We start from the raw sequence: 17606 nt of genomic DNA, 5'->3' as shown, positions 1-17606 counted from the left end.
CCTGGGCGTCCCGAGCGCCCCGAGAGCCTCAGGGACGGAGTTCTTCCCTTCTGGAGTGAGTTGGGGTGGGACATTTATAGTTGCCGTAATAAACGGGGAAGGGAGAGACAATGGATTCAAGTACGAGCTAACTGCTCCCTGCTCAAGCAGCAAGAAAGTCTATATCTATGAGCCCCAGCTTGGCAGGCCTTCGGGAAGCGGATCCCTGTGCGCAGGCGCCAGAGGGGAGGTCGTGGGTAGGAAAGCTAGCGCGCGGGCTCAGCGCCGGGAGCGACTGCGCAGGCGCGATCTTTGCGACGTTCCTGGGCTCGCGGCTGTCTTGACTCTGCTCTAGGCTGCGTGGCTGCTGTGGGTCGCTCTTTCTGTGTCGCCGCCTCTAAATGTTCTGTTTTTGAGGGGTCGGATCCCTTACACATTCCTTGTGTAACTCGTCCTGGGGGTCCCGTCCCCAGGACGTGTCCTTTCGCAGACCCCTGGGCGGGCTGATCTCTCCTGCGTTGAAGTGAAGCGGGAAGCACCCCCACCCGCCCCAATCCGTTTTTGCTCACCTAAAGCCCCTTTTTATTTTTTTTATTTTTTTTAAAGATTTTATGTATTTATTTGACAGAAATCACAAGTAGGCAGAGAGGCAGGCAGAGAGCGAGGGGGGGACGCCAGCTCCCCGCTGAGCAGAGAGCCTGATGGGGGGATCGATCCCAGGACCCTGGGATCATGACCTGAGCGAAAGCAGAGGGTTTAATCCACTGAGCCACCCAGGCGCCCCCTAAGCCCCTTTTTAAAGTGGAAAAAGGGCCTCAGGCTGGGGGGCGGGGCGAAGGTGAGCAAGGAACCCGAACTAGGGAGATCGCACGTTATCCAGTTTCTTTATTGAAGAAGAAAATCACGTTTAAAGGGACGAGTTGTGTGAACTTACAGGTTTTTAATCAAAATTGTCAGCTGGGATTCTTGGAAAGAAGGAAACGTTGGAATGCTTTGCGTCCCAAAGCTAGGGGACAGATCAAGTGTCCCTTATATGAGAGCCCGGATAAACTGTGGAGACTTCGGATATGTGATAGTGAGCTACGACAAAGAAGGATGAGGCAGCTCTTCACTGAGGAAGTGAATTTCGAAGACCGCCGGTCAGGTGTTGCACCTCCCCATCTCAGTAACTAGCGTCTTCCCGGCTCATTCATGCCAGTCTGACGTCCTAGAGTGGCTAATAAAGCCCGCTGCAATTTGGCCCAGTTCAATGATTTTCATCGATACTCCTCCTGCTTCACTACTTTCCGGTTCTCAACCAGGCCAGGCACACCCTGCTTCTCCGGGCATTTGCACCTGCTGTTCCTTCTGCCTCAGACCAGTGTGGCTCTCTTCCTCCTTCGGGTCTTAGCACAGATATCACCCTCTCAGTGAGGCCTGTCCTGACCTTCCGGTTTAGCATGGCAACTCCCTATCTCTGCCTTACTTTCTACATGGTGCCTACTGAATACGTAGCTATATTGAGTATGAAGTTATACATTCCTTGTGTAACTCGGGAAGAATTCACAAGGAAGTGGTGGAGAACTACTGGGGGCGGGGGAAGATTAAAATTTATCCTTTTTTTTTTTTTGCCACACTCATCTGTGTTACCAAAAAAAAAAAAAAAAAATCAGAGTGACTGAGTTTGTGGCACATATGTTTAGGCCCTGGGGTAGAGAGACAGCAGACAGGACATGGATGGCAAGCCCTCTGGGTGGTAGTTTAGAGGAGAGACAAGGTACCCAAATTGTCCTAGCAAGGGAAAACGGGAAGCCACAGGCAGAGGGACAGCACAGACCGGGGCATGCAGAGGTACTAAAATGTGAGAGTTTTCCAGGGCCTGCTAAATGGCAGTGATGGATAAATGGAGAATGAACAGTGACAAGAGGCAAAAAGAGAAAGGCAACCTGCAGAAAGCATTTGATGCCAGGCTAAAGGGGTTCGGCCATTATTCAAGGAGACACTGCGAGGTCTTAAGAAGGGAATGATGGGCTGAGATCTGAAATTACCTTATAAAGAACTTTCTCCCATGACAATTAAAGACTTAGTGAACCAGAGGTGGCAAACTGGTGGCCTATGATGTTTTCTTTGGACCAGATTATTTTTTTAATTGGCCCATGTAAGCATATGGAACAACTGGAACTCAACAGGAAGCCACTTGGCGGCATTTTTTAAGGTAAGCAAGTACTCTATGACTCAGTAATTCATTCCTAGAAATGTACCCAACAAAATTGTTTACATCTGTTCACCAGAAGACACAAAGTAGAGTATTCATAGCTGACCTATTTTCACAGGCCCCACCAGCAGCAACCTAAATGCCCATCCACAGGAGAGTGGGTGAATGAATGGAAGACTCAGCCACGACAAAGAACTATCTACAGTTACACACAGCACTGTGCGTGAATCTCACAAATACAGTGTGGAAAGCAAGATGCCAAATCCAAAAGAACACATAGTGCGATTCCATAGGCAGACAAACGAATCTAGTCTGTTAGAGGTCAGGATAGTAGTGCCTCTTTGGAGGTGGGGTAGGGAGCTGGTGACTGGGTGAGAGAGACTCGGGGGCTGGTCATGCTCTGCTTCTTGATCTGGATGTTAGTTGCACTGTTGTGTTCACTTTGTGAATATCTTTTTAAATCTTTTTGTTCTTTGTATACTTTCATTATCCATGCAAGTCCCTCTCTTATTTATTTTTATGTTTATTAAGACTTTACTTATTTATTTGAGAGAGAGAAGGAGGGAGGGAGAGGGAGAACAGAGCCTACACAGGGCTTGACTACATGACATGAGCCAAAACCAAGAGTTGGACACTTAACCAACTGAGCCACCCAGGTGCCCCAACACTTTGTGAATATTAATTGAGTTGTGCACGTAGGCATACATTTCTGGATATGTATGAGCAATGAAATTTTCAATTTTTGTAAAGCAACATGTCAAGATCAGATGATTGCACGTACAGTCATCTCTTTACCTTCTCCCAGGTTCCTCCGTGTGTACATCCCACACGCTTCACTTGACCTTGTAACTTGTAAACAGCCACTTTGTCCAGTTTGCCAGGGTCCTAGGCCTGCCACATTTTCTCACCCATATTTTCTGCATAGCCTCTAAAGGCATTTCAATTTGTGATGCCTGTGTATAAACATGGTAATTATAGACACCACTTTTTATATTTCCATTTATTTTTGGAAGAAATATTTATGAGCTTCAAAATTCTAAGGGTAAAAGTTTATTTCCAGAGAAGTCCCTGTTCCACTTCTGCACTCCTATATACCTAGTTCTCCCATGGAAAAAAAAAATGCTGCTCTTTGTGTACCCTTCCAGAAATATTCTGTGCATACACAAGCAGGTGAATCTATTCTTTCTGTCCGTCTTGTTTTCTACTCTGATTGGCACCTTGCATTTTTCACTTAATAGAGTCTGTTTCCTATTGGCACTTAACAGATTCCTCCTCCTTTTTACCGCTAAATTGTATTCAACTGTATAGATGTACTGAACATTTTTACACCAATTCCCTATTGATTTGACTTTCAAGTAGTGTCCAGTCTTTTGCTCCTTCAAAGGATGCTGCAACATATAACCATGTACATATAGGTGCTTTTCCTATGAAACGCTTTTTGCTAATCCTAAACACATGCCCAACACAGGCACTAGAACTAGGCAGTGCTTGACCAAAGCTGGAATTGCTGCTGGATTGTCCAGACTGTTGAATAACCACATGGAGACAGCATTTTTTTTTAAAAGATTTTATTTATTTATTTGACAGACAGAGATCGCAAGTAGGCAGAGAGGCCGGCAGAGAGGAAGGGAAGCAGGCTCCCTGCTGAGCAGAGAGCCCCATGTGGGGCTCGATCCCAGGACCCTGGGATCATGACCTGAGCCGAAGGCAGAGGCTTTAATCCACTGAGCCACCCAGGCACCCCTGGAAACATCATTTTAAAAATTCCTCCAGAACCCTCAAGATCTTTGTATACACCTGCACAAGAATCCTCACCAGCACTCCACTCTGGGGTCCACATGCCCCATTTTAGAAAATCATGCAGGCTGGTTGAGGGTACAGGGTGATTTAGGATTTCTAGAGAGGAGAATCTCGAGCCTGATCTAAGGCAGGATTGCTGGTGATAGGCAGGGTTCCGAGGGAAAGTGAGAGGGTGAAATTAATAGGAGTGAGCAGTTTGCTTTCCCCGTGTCAGGTGTCCTAGGTGCTGGGGATGCAGCTGTGAACACAAGAGTCAAGCCACCTGTCCTCGTGGGGCTCTCATTCTAGTGGGAGTATCGTGAAGAAGTAAACGAGATACTGTCACATAACAATGGGGCCTTGAAGGAAGGAAAAGTTCCACAATATGGAACATGCTAGAGGCATGCCGAGTGGGGCTGCTCTCGATGGTATAGTCAGGGAGGGCCTCTGAGGAGAGAAGTGAAGGGTAAGACATCCTGTGCCTTCGGTGGCTCTGAAGGAGAAGGCTTCAGGACAGAGGAAGCAGCTCGTACAAAGGTCCAGAGGTAGAATCCACCTGGGTGTGTTTGAAGAAGGGAAGTGTGGGTAGAGAAGCAAGCAGTGGCGAGGATGTGTGAGGCAGGGAGGAAGCAATGAAGGGCTGCGGTGGGAACTGGGGTCACTGGTCTGGGCTCCCCAGTGGGGGTGAGGTCAGGATGAGAGGTTAACACATGAACTCTGTTGTTGCCAGAAGACATGAGACTAGATGAGACCTTGTAAAGCAGTCTAGCCACCGAATGTTGGTTGTGGGGGAGATCCACAGAAGGAGGGATTTGGGATATCTTTTGTTGGAGGGGGGAACGGACAGGACTTCTCAGTGGGACTAGGGTTAGGGAGAGGAGAGAGACTGACTATGAGTGATAGAAACCCAGTTAGCATAAGCAGTAAGGAAATGGACATCTCCCATGACAGGATGGTTCTGGACTAGAAGATTCAGCAGCTTAATGTGTTATCACAGTCTAGGTTCTTTTCTCTCTTTTCTTGTACCTCTTTCCGAGTTGGCTTCATCCTTACTTGGAAGTGGAATTGCATACCTCACAGCCAGATTTATAACAGCCAGAGAAAGAATGTCTCTTTTCCCAGAAGCCCTCTCTCGATTGCCTTTACTTCATAGGCAGAATTGGGTCCCATGCAAGGGGCATGGGACACCCTTAGATCAAATCAGACCCACTCCTGGAGCTGGGGGCAGGGCTGGGAGAGGAGGGAATGGATATCTGAGCAAAATAAGGGCTCTGTTAGGAAGAACATGGAGGGCAATGGGCTGAGAATCATGTGTGTTGACTAGGCTGTGGGGATGTGGGGCAATTCACCCAGCGAGGGATGAAAGAAGAGGTGTGCTTACCATGGAGAGGTCACATGGAGATTGTAAAGTTCACCCTACATCGACAACGTATGATGACTGTCTGTCCTGATGGGGCAGTGTCAGTGAGTGTCAGGACAAAAAACAGGTTGAAGTTAGAAAGGGGAGGGGAGGGGAAGAACTGGGAATGTATCCCAGCCCCCACTGTCCAGTGCTGCACCACTCTGTGTCTCCAGAAGCCCAGTCTCTGGGCCCATGTGTCCAGGGAGCGAAGACAGAATATAAGTTGTGGCAGGTGTAAGATGAGCGTGTGAGCAAGAGCAGGTCCAAGAAAGATGACGGTCAGAACTCTGAATGCCTGCTGTTCACCGCTCTGTTGGATATCCGAGCTGTGTGGAAGCGTGAGATGCAAGGGAAGCAGACGAGAGCAAAACTGTTGGGCCCCATGCAGACCTTTTGGTGGCGACTATGCTGAACGAGTTGGCCAGAAACGCCAGGACACAGAGAGCCCAGAGATGCCCCATCATTGTAGAAGTCACCATGCAGTGTGTATTTCTAACCTGGTTACAAACTTTATGGCTTCACGACTATATAAATTATTATGATCTAAGATCATTGGAATTACTGTTATTCTGAGCATCCTGTTTGGCAGTCCATAGTCCTCGTTGCTATTTTAGAAAAAACACAAAGCCAGCTATAAATTGGTCGTGTTATTCTCTTCTGCTCACTGGTGAGTCTTGCCTTTCCAAACATGGAAAGTAAGCTTTTTAATCTGTCCTGGCTGCTGTAGCAAAATATCATAGACTGGATGGCTTATAAACAATAGGCGTTTATTTCTTGCAGTTCTAGAGGTTGGGAAGTTCAAGATCAAGGCTTTGGTAGTTTCCATGTTTGGTGAGAACCTGCTTCCTGGTTCATAGATGGCTGTGTTCTCCCTGTGTCCTGCACTGGGGAGAAAGGGGAAAGTAGCTCTCTGGGGTCTCTTTATAAGGACATAGATTCTATTCACAAGGGCTCCACCCCCATGACCTAGTTACCTCCGCAAACCTCCCCCCCCAATATCATCCCAATGGGGATTAGGTTTCAACATTTGAATTTTTTAAAAAACTTTATTTGTCCAAGAGAAAGAGAGCATAAGCAGGAGCAGCAGGAGGCAGAGGGAGAAGCAGGTTCCCCATTGAGCAGGGAGACCGATGCAGGACTCAATCCAGGACCCTGAGATCATGACCTGAACCGAAGGTAGCTGCTCAGCTGACTGAGCCACCCAGGGGTCCTTCAACATTTGAGTTTTGGGAGAACACTTTCAGTTTAGGAACACTCCCTGAATCTCTTCTGATCACTCAGTTTCTGTGGCTTCCAAAGAGAATCACCTCCTCAAATGGACCACCGCTTCATACCATTTGAGATTTGAGCAGAAATATTCTACTCCATTGTTCAGGGGCACTTTTTATACCTGACTCATGAGGTTACATGAAAGAGTTCAAGATTCCTCTGGCTTTTGTGAACTCTGAAGGCAGAAGCAGTGGTATGAATGTGTTCCGCTGACAACAGTTTGAGGGATGCCCCATTTGTAACCAACAGGAGGAAGCTGTTTCCTTTGGTTAGACATTGCCCGACATCTGTGGTTCGGAGTGCTGGCCAGAATAACAACCAAAAGCCAAAAAAGAAAAAAAAAAAAAAAGGAGTTCTCTTAATGCTACTGTGTAGTTCAAACCCATGTTGCTCCAGAGTCTAATGTACTTGATATATACTTCGAATGTATTTGATATGCTTTGATATATACTTTTACATTATTCAAATACATTCGACTCTGGAGCAACATGGGTTTGAACTACACAGGTCCACCCATATGCAGATTTTTTTCAATACATACAGTAGAGTACTGTAAATGTATTTTCTATTCCATCTGATTTTCTTAATTTTCTGTAGATTACTTGATCATAAGAGTACAGTGTATAATACACACCTGCCACAACTTACATTCTGTCTTCGCTCCCTGGACACATGGGCCCAGAGACTGGGCTTCTGGAGACACTGTGTGTTGCAGCACACATACATACCTACAAAAATGCATACATACAGAATATGTGTTAATTGGCTGTTTATTTTACTGGTAAGGTTTCTGCAACAATAGGCTACTAGTTGTTAAGTTTTGGGGGAGTCAAAAGTTATGCATGGATTTTCAACTGCATGGGAGTTAGCTCCCCTAGCCCCTGTGTTGTTCAAGGGTCTATTGTAATAAAAATGTTTTTTTCTGAGTCCTTTCTCAGAAGTATAAGACTTCACTTTGATGTAACTTTCATTAAAGAAAAAATGGGAGGAGGGGCGCCTGGGTGGCTCAGTGGGTTGAAGCCTCTGCCTTCGGCTCAGGTCATGATCCCAGGGTCCTGGGATTGAGCCCCGCATTGGGCTCTCTGCTTGGTGGGGGGGCTTGCTTCCTCCTCTCTCTGTCTCTGCCTGCCTCTCTGCCTACTTCTCTGTCAAATAAATAAATAAATTCTTTAAAAAGAAAAAATGGGAGGAGAGGGACCCTAATGTAACATTTCGTTATAGCCAAATAATATAAAATATTCTTCCCATCTGAATGTCTACTCATTTTCCTTTCCATTCAGAGAAACCAGACAAAGCATTATTAGCAAAAATAGATGAGTCTGGCTCTTGACTCCATTTTTAATTTTTCACAGTTCACATTTGTTTTAAAATAAAAAAAATTTGAAAGTTAATGAAAGATTTATGTAGAGATACATTTCTTCTGGACATATTCTAAAGCCTATGAAAATTTGAGAAGTAAGTGAAATTAACTGCACTACTACTACTACTACTAATATATTTTTAAGCTACTAAATTTTGCATATTCAGAAGGGCATATAACAGAGACTTAAGAACATTTAAAAGGTTTTTTGACTCTACCAATATTTTTCTTAAATTGAAGTAAAGTTCACATAACATGCAATTATTTTTAAAAAATATTTTATTTATTTATTTGAGAGAGAGCGCAACAGTGAGAGAGCACACAAGCAGGGGGAGAGGCAGAGGGAGAGAGAAGCACATTCCCTGATGAGCAGGGAGCCTGACTCAGGACTGGATCCCAGGACCCTAGCTAGGATCATGACCCCAGCCAAAGGCAGATGCTAAACTGACTGAGCCACCCAGGTGCCCCGCAAATAACTATTTGGAAGTATAATATCCAGTGGCATTAGTACATTTACAATGTTATTCAACCACTATCTAACAGTATTAAACAGTATTAAACTGTAAATTAAACATTTACATAAGTTTTTTTTTTAAACAAGTTAAGAAACAGCAAATTAGCTCAGATTACAAGCTGTCACATTTTTCTATCTGATTATCTCCCAACACACAGGTACACATGCAGACATGTGCACCCACTCAAGACTGGTTGGGTAACCAGCTACACTGAAATGCAGTTTTCCAGGAGATCTTGATACTTCATTCCTCATTAGCTATCTTGGATCCTAAAGCAGGCTGCCAACATACAGGACACATGTGGTCTCTGGCACCTACTGAGCACCATGAGGTCATGAAATTTATGCATTTGAGGTCACTGCCTGTGCTTGATTTGTGCCAGTCACCAAAACAAACACTGCAGATTTAACTTAATTCACCTGAGTGCTGATGTCCTGCTAGTCCTTGTTGGAAAGATTGTCAGTCTGCTCTTAGATTCAACCCTATATGTGACCTCTACCACCCCCACCACCATCATCATCCCCACCACCACCACCATCACCACCACCACTACCACCATTGTCATCATCTTCATCACGGTCATCACCACCACCATCTATCACCATCACCACCAGCATCATCATCATCACAACCACCATCAGCATCTTCATCACTATCACCATCATCTTCACAACCACCACCATCATCACCTTCATCACCATCACCATCATATCATCATTACCATCATCAGCATTTAGTAAAACCAAATGGGCAAATTTAGGAGTAGGTAAGTTCGGTTTCTACTAAATTGTAACTTCTCTATCTCCTCTGTTCTCACTATGTTGGAAATAGTTGAGGCAGTCTTTCTTTTACCTTGCTTTCATTGCTGCCTTCTGGGTGTGCCTGTCTCAAGAGGAACCCCCTTGCACTGGTGCCTCTGAACAACTGACTCCAAGTCACTCAAGTTCTGGGCACATTTCCAGTCACTGCTGACATTCTTTTGAATCTATGACCAAGATTTGGTTTCCATTAGAGAACTTATTTCTTCAATCCCAGTCACAATTGGCTGAAAATTGACATAAAATCCATGAATATAGAAGTTGCTAAACCCATTCTCTGAAGTCCTATGAGTAGGAATTGTCAGAGGCTCCAGGACTATGCGTTCTGAACAAGAAATGATTTGACGAAAGCCTCCATGGCTGCTTTCAATGGTGTTTGTATTTTCTGTGCACCTTGCTCTGGATGGAGACCCATTTGTAATGCTATTCCAATCTTTACTTTCTATAGGCTGAATGCCCTCCCCCCCATTTTAAACTTGACAGTCTAGTGTGATACTTGGATGGAGTTCGTAACAGCTGTGACCCACTGGATTCTTTTTTTTTCCATTGTTGTACTTGACTCACATTTTGAGTTAAGGAAAAGGGTACTTCTGAGTTCTTTATCTGCCTCATTACAGACCTGTAAGATCTAATGTATGACGATTTAGTTCCTCTATGTGAATTATATTCCTCAGAATGAATAACGTCACTCTGTTCCTGAGTTGGCAATCAGCTTTGACTATTTAAAGTAGACCCTCACCTTATTGGCTCTAGTCTTTGGATTGTATTTCTCACTGTAATATTAATTCAAGCCCTATATTTCGAAACATGTACTTCTCTAAATGGTTGTTCCTCTTTTTGCCTGAATTCACAACTACCTGACTGGTTTCCCTGACTGCTCAACTTAGCATGTAGAGCAACAGGTCTAGGACTTGCTTATTGATCTGCCCTCAATTCCATTTCTAATCTTCCTGAAGTTGAGAAGGATTCTTTTGCTGAATTTTGCTGTTTTAAACCATCTTTTAATCTAGCCCTTGGAATGTTGTAAATATTGCCATTGAAATTTGCCAAGGTTTGGCATCCTGTATGCCTAACCATAGGGTTCTTTGATCTTTGATGAGACAGGGCTCTTTGATCTTTGATGCTTATCTTTGGTACCATCACCTCTGTTGGTATCAGAGAATTGAAAGTCCGTATCTTGACCAGGACTTCAAATCCAGTTATTTGCATGATTTATACTGATTTCCAGGAGAAATCCTCCTCCTTGGGGGATGTGGTAGTGTAGTGGGATGGTAGCTGTGGGGAAAAGTAATGCCCTCTTCTTTTGCCGGAAAGGCAGACACTGAGGAGGGAGGAGGAGGCAGGAGTAGATGTTATCACTTCATGAGGTTGTTTCTCCCTCTTAATTCATCAAAGTCTTTCATGAGTAGAGGAGGCAGTAGTTCCTCTGACTGCAGCTTCAGAGGGTCTAGCTGCAGGGAAAGGGGGAGAGATGAGCTCCAAGCCTGTCTTTCAGTTTGGTCAGTTCAGCTTCACCTATCAGCCAAGGTGCTATTCCATGGAAAGAATTCACTCTACCACTATTGAATACTTCACATTTTCTTGAAGCAGAAATTTGCAGTGATAAGAGAAGAGCTCTCTAAGGGCCTGATACACAAGGGATGCCAGTTTAGATTTCTTTCTAAGTCAGCATGGCTGTACATAAACTTTGCTCAAACCAAAGCCCGATTTATGGCCCAACCACCCATGCATTGTACACCTGCTTTGTGAATGAGTAGCCTAAAGAAAAACTATGTTGTCCTGAGATATTGATCAATACTTCTACTCCCTGCATTCCTTTGTGATATAAGACTTGATTACTGCCTATATGCTAATATATAATGTTTTGGGCTTTTACAAGATGTAAAAAGAAAAGTATGTAACCCAGAAAATACTATTCATTCTCCAGAGCACTTCCCTCCCTGTGAAGAGTGTTTCCCAGGCAGCTGCCCTAACTTGGGCTTGAATGAAACCTTTCTTCTCTTTAAGAGAAAAGCATCAGCATTTCTTGGCAGAGTGGGCAGGATATCAGAGCAGTTAGCCTGAGAAAACACCTGGGGGTCCTCTGGGCCTGATGCTTAGTATCAGCAGGGGCTCCTCTAGCTTCTTAGCACCTCACAGTTGTATCTGGTGAGTTCTGTTGATATCCAGACAACCTCAACTTAATAGTCCTGACTTTTATTCAAGGTGTCAAGGCTCCCCAGTAGTGTTATCCTAGAAAGTTTGTTTTTATGGGTAGGTTGTTTTAATTTGACATTATACTAGTTGGTGTTATTAATATAAGGCTTGAGTAAATTTTCTAGCTAGAAATATGAGAGACTGGATCACTCAGCTCCAAAGAAAAGGGATACTTGCTCCTTCTGGCCTAAAGGTGTTTTCAAGTGGCAGAAAGTCGAGGGGAAGTGTCTGAGGGTATTCCTTGAGATGTGTAGGGGTCCCATAGGGATTTCCCATCTCATAAGGTAATTAGTGATTGGCTCATCTGGGGACACACACATAAGGATTAATCACCCAGTGCTTGAGTCCCACCCATAGGTCTTTTTTTTTTTTAAGTAGGCTCCACACCCAGCATGGAGCCCGGTATGGAGCTTGAACCCACAACCCTGAGATCAAGATCTGAGCTGAGATCAAGAGTCTTAACTGATTGAGCCACCCAGGCATCCCAGCCCCTCAATGGTCTTAGAGCTCACAGGGAGAAACTGAGACACATAAGAGAGTGTATTATGGCTGTTTGGAAGTAACACATGCAAGCACTACCCTTTTGATCCATCACACTCAACAGCCTTAGATTTTGCTCAAGTCTTATGCCAGAATGGAAACCAAATGAGTAGGGAATTGTGCTTTAAAAGCCAAGCAGCCCCCAGAAAACCAACAACCACCCATAGAAACTCTGCTAGAGCCTCTACTTGCAAGTGCTTACTCAAGTGGGGAGATTTTTTTTTTTTTTAACTACATAGGGTTGATCTTACAACCTGAGATCAAGATCCTGAGACCAAGAACTGGGCTAAGACCAAGATTTGGACACCCAGCGTACTGAGCCACCCAGGTACCTCAGTGGTAAATTTAACTAAGGATAATTTGTCTCAGATGGCCCAAATGGAGTCCTTTTGACGTGTTTAAATTAGTTTTATTTTTTTTAAGATTTTATTTTATTTTAAGTAATCTCTACACCCAATGTGGGGCTTGAATTTACACCCCATAGATCAATAGTTGCTTACTATGTGTTTGTGCCAGTACCATCCTGTCTTGGTGAAAATTAAAAATAGAGCTACCCTATGACCCAGCAATTGCACTACTGGCTATTTACCCCAAAGATAGAGATGTAGTGAAAAGAAGGGCCATATGTACCCCAATGTTCATAGCAGCAATGTCCACAATAGCCAAACTGTGGAGAGAACTGAGATGCCCTTCAATAGATGAATGGTTAAAGAAGATGTGGTCCATATATACAATGAATATTACTTAGCCATCAGAGAAGATGAATACCCAAATTTTGCACCAACATGGATGGGACTGGAGGAGATGATGCTGAGTTAAATAAGTCAAGCAGAGAAAGTCAATTATCATATGGTTTCACTTGCTTGTGGAACATAAGGAATAACATGGAGGACATTAGGAGAAGGAAAGGAGAAGTGAATCGGGAGAAATAGGAGGGGGAGATGAACCATGAGAGACTGTGGACTCTGAGAAACAAACTGAGGGTTTTAGAGGGGAGAGCGTTGGCAGGATGGGTCAGCCTGGTTGTGGGTATTAAGGAGGGCATATATTGCATGGAGCACTGGGTGTTGTACATAAACAATGAGTCTTAGAACACTGCATCAAAAACTAATGATGTATTTTATGGTGACTAACATAACACAATTAAAAAAAAAAGAGTTGCATACTGTACCGACTAAGTCAGCCAGGAGTGCCCCCAACCCAACCAAAATTAGTTTTCTTATGCACAGAATTAGAGGAAGTGGGCTATAAGACTAAGCAACCAGAAAGTTGGAAGCTATTTGGTTGAGTCAGTGAAGCCCTTGGCTTTCAAGAGGAACCAACACTCACAGAAGTGTTCTGGGCCTCATTTGGTTTATTTGTTGCTATAGCTTTTGGCATCTTTGGACAAGCTATGTTATATTGTTATATTGGAAAATGGGAAATGACTAATTCACAGATCCATAATTAGAATGCTATCTTGCAATTCAATTTGTCTTAATAAAAGAGAGATATTTGGAAATTGGGTCTTTAATATCCTCTCCACAAATATTAAAGAAACAAAGGCTAGATTTTGTTTGCATCTTGTTTCTGTATATGTGTCCATGCGCATTATAAATGTGATTTTTTTTCTACCTCTGGATGGTATTGCTAAAATTAATTTGTAAAAGAGCTCTATCTAATTGGCTTAAAGACAAGTGTTTATAAGAATTGGACATCCTCAGTAGGGGAGAGTCTAAGATGGCAGAAGAGTCAGAAACCTTAGTTTGGTCTAGTCCCAGGAGTTCAGCTAGATAACTATCAAATCATTCTGACCACCTGCAAACTCAGCCTGAGATGGAAGAAAAGAATAGCTACAACTCTACAAATAGAAAAGCAAGCACTTTCTGCAAGGTAGGAGATGCAGAGAAGTGAATCTGAGGTGACATATGGGAAGATAAACTGCACGGAGAGGGATCCTCCATGAATCAGCTACTGGAAAGTGACAGAGCAGCAGAGCACAAAATCAGAACTTTTACAAGTCAGCTTCATGAGGTGTGTCCCTGCCTGAAAGGCACTCAAGCACCGAAGTTGGAGTGGAATCCTATGAGGGACAGTGTGGTCCCTGGATCCTTGGGATCACGAGAAGACCAGGATGCCCGAGTGTAGCAGAGTTCTCAGGCATTGGAGTGGGGAAGCTGACTGCAATCAGCAAGCCCAGGAGAGAGATCTCAGCTTGGGGTTGCCCTAAACCCTGAACCATGGCAACTACTCTCCAAGCAGAATTCAACGAATGGCAGAACCAGCGAGGCCCCCCTACCTCCCCAGGAGGAGCAAAACAAGAGTGTACCACAGGAGTCTGTAGCGTTTGGACACTCCAAGTGGGGTCACATGCCTGTGATAGAAGTGTTCAGTCATGGGCTGGGTGAGTATCAAGTGTGGACGGAGCCCAGGGGGGCAGGCGTGATTGACTGCTTTTCCATGAGGGTGCACTGAGGAGTGGGGTCCCCAGGTTTGGCTCCAGGGCCAGAGATTGGGAGGCCCAACGTTTACATTCTCATCCTCTAAAGCAGCACAGAAAGCCTTCAGGGAACAAAAACCACATAGAGAAATCCAGGGCAGTTTAGTTAGCCTGGCCCTGGACAAGGGTGGTGCAACTCTGTCCAGGGCAAAGGCACTTGAGAATCAGAGCAACAGGCCCCTCCCCCAGAAGATCAGCAAGGACATCAAGCCAAGACCAAGTTTACCAATAATAGTGAACTGAAAAATTCCAGGGAATATAACATATAGAGTTCACGGTTTTTTTCCCCACAATTTTAACCCCTCCCTTTCCTTTTTCAACCAATTCCTTATTTTATCAACTCTTTAAAAATGTTTTTTAATTTTTATTTTTACAGTTACATTCTATCCCTTCATTGTATTTAACTTTATTTTTGTGTACACACACACACACACACACAGACACACAAAAGTTTTTCTTTCTTTACACTTTTGGGATGCAGTTTCTTCTAACAGACCAAAATACATCCAGAATCTAATGTATGGCTATATTCTCTTCACCTGTCTAATCATATTCTCTAGTGGTTTTTCTTTCCTCTTCTTCCTTTTTTTTTGTTCTGTTAAAGTCTTTTTAAATTTTCATCTTTGCAATTACATCCTATCTATTCAATGTATTTAACTTTATTTTTGCATATATATAAGTTTTTCTTTCCTTAAATTTTTGAGATATAGAGACTTTAAACAAACATGGAAATACATGCAGGATATCATGTATTGCTTTGCTCTTTTCACCTATTTATATTCCTTTTTTCTTCTTTTGTCTTTTTTCACTTTTACAGTTACATTCTATCTTTTCATTGTATTTAATTTTATTTCTGTACATTGATAAGTTTTTCATTCTCTAAATTTCTGGATCTAGTTTTCTAACAAACATGCCAAAATGCACACAGGATCCAGTGTATTACTCTATTCAGTTTATCTGTCTGATTATGTTCTCTTTGAAAAAAATTTTTTTTCATGAAATAAGATCAAACCAGAAAGGGAGAAAAACCATAAGAGACTCTTAATCTTAGAAAACAAACTGAGGGTTGCTGGAGAGGAGGGAAGTGGTGAGATGGGGTAACTGGGTGAGGGACATTAGTGAGGGTATGAGTTATAATGAGCACTGGGTATTATATAAGACTGATGAATCACAAACCCATATGTCTGAAATAAATAATACATTATATGTTAGTTAAAAAAAATCCCTCCCCCCCAGTTTTGTGTCTTTTTTTATTTGTTTAGTATATATTTCTCTGGGTCATGTTGTCATTTTAGTATTTTGTTCTCTTGTTCATCTGTTCTTCTCTGGACAGAATGACAAGACAGAAAAACTCACCACAAAAAAGAGAACAAGAGGCAGTACTGACTGCCAGGGACATAATCAGTATGGATGTACATAATTAAGATGTTGGAACTAGAGTTCATAATAACAATTATAAAGATACTAGCTGGGCTTGACAAAAGCATAGAAGACACTAGAGAATCCCTTCCTGAAGAAATAAAAGAACTGAGATCTAATTGAGTTGAAATAAAAAAGGCTAATAATGAGATGCAATAAAAAATGGAGGCTCTAACTGCTAAGATAAATGAGGCAAAGAGAGAATTAGTGGTATAGAAGACAAAATGATGGAGAATAAAAAAGCCAAGAAAAAGAGACATAACTACTGGATTATGGAGGGAGAATTCCAGAGATAATGATACAATGAAGCAAAATAATATTAGAATAATTGGGATCCTAGAAGAGGAAAGAGAGAGGGAGAGCCTGAAGGCATGTTGAAGTAAATTATAGTGGAGAACTTCCCTAATCTGGGGAAGGAAACAGGCATCCAAGTCCAAGAGATATAGAAAACCCCCCTCAAAATCATTCAAAATAGGTCAACCCCTGACATACCATAGTGAAACTTGCAAATCTCAGAGACAAAGAGAAAATCCTGAAAGCAGCTCAGAACAAGAGGTCCATAACCTACAAGGGTAGAAACATTAGATTGGCAGCAGACCTATGCAGAGTCCTGGTAGGCCAGAAAGGACTGGCATGATATATTCAGGGTGCTAAATGAGAAAAAATATGCAGCCAAGAATATTTTATCCAGCTAGAATGTCATTCAAAATAAGAGAGATAAAAAGCTTCTAGGGCAAACAGAAACCAAGACTATTATTCAAAACAGAAGGAGAGATAAAAAGCTTCCAGGACAAACAAAACAAAAAGAATTTGTGATGACCAAACCAGCCCTACAAGAAATATTAAAAGGGATCCTTCAAGCAAACAGAGAGCCCAAAAGTAACATGCACCAGAAAGGAACAGAATCAATATACAGAAACTGTGACTTTATAGGTAATACAATGGCACTAAATTCATCTTTCAGTAGTTACTCTGAATGTAAATTGGCTAAATGCCCCAATCAAAAGACACATGGTATCAGACTGCTTAAAAAAGGAAGACCTGTTGATATGCTATCTGTACTCATTTTAGATCCAAAGACACCTCCATTTTAAAAGTGAGGGGGTGGAAATCATTTATCATACTGATGGACATCAAAAGAAAGCTGGGGAGGCAATCCTTATATCAGACAAAAAAGATTTTTTTTTTAGAAGATCATTTATTTATTTATTCATGAGAGACAGAGACACAGGGTAGGGGGAATAGGGAGAAACAGGCTTCCTACTGAGCAGGAGTCCCGATGTGGGACTCAATCCCAGGACCCTGGGATCATGACCTGAGCTGAGGCAGATGCTTAACCAACTGAGCCACCCATGTGTCCCAGACAAATTAGATTTTAAGCCAAAGACTATAATAAGAGATGAAGAATGACACTATATCATAATTAAATGGTCTATCCAACAAGAAGATCTAATAATTGTAAATACTTATGCTCCAACACAGGAGCAGTCAATTATATAAGACAATTAATAAAATTTAGGAAACACATTGATAATAATACGATAATAGTAGGAAGCTTTAATATCCCACTCACTGCGATAGATCATCTAAACAGAAGATCAACAAGGAATAGGGCTTTGAATTACACTGTACCAGATAGACTTCACAGATATATTC

Source organism: Mustela putorius, unplaced genomic scaffold, assembly GCF_011764305.1.
Source record: "Mustela putorius furo isolate JIRA1106 unplaced genomic scaffold, ASM1176430v1.1 tig00000765_pilon_pilon_pilon, whole genome shotgun sequence".
In the NCBI taxonomy this organism is placed as follows: Eukaryota; Metazoa; Chordata; class Mammalia; order Carnivora; family Mustelidae; genus Mustela; species Mustela putorius.
The sequence above is the reverse complement of the archived record's forward strand: the minus strand, read 5'-3'. Positions refer to the sequence as shown.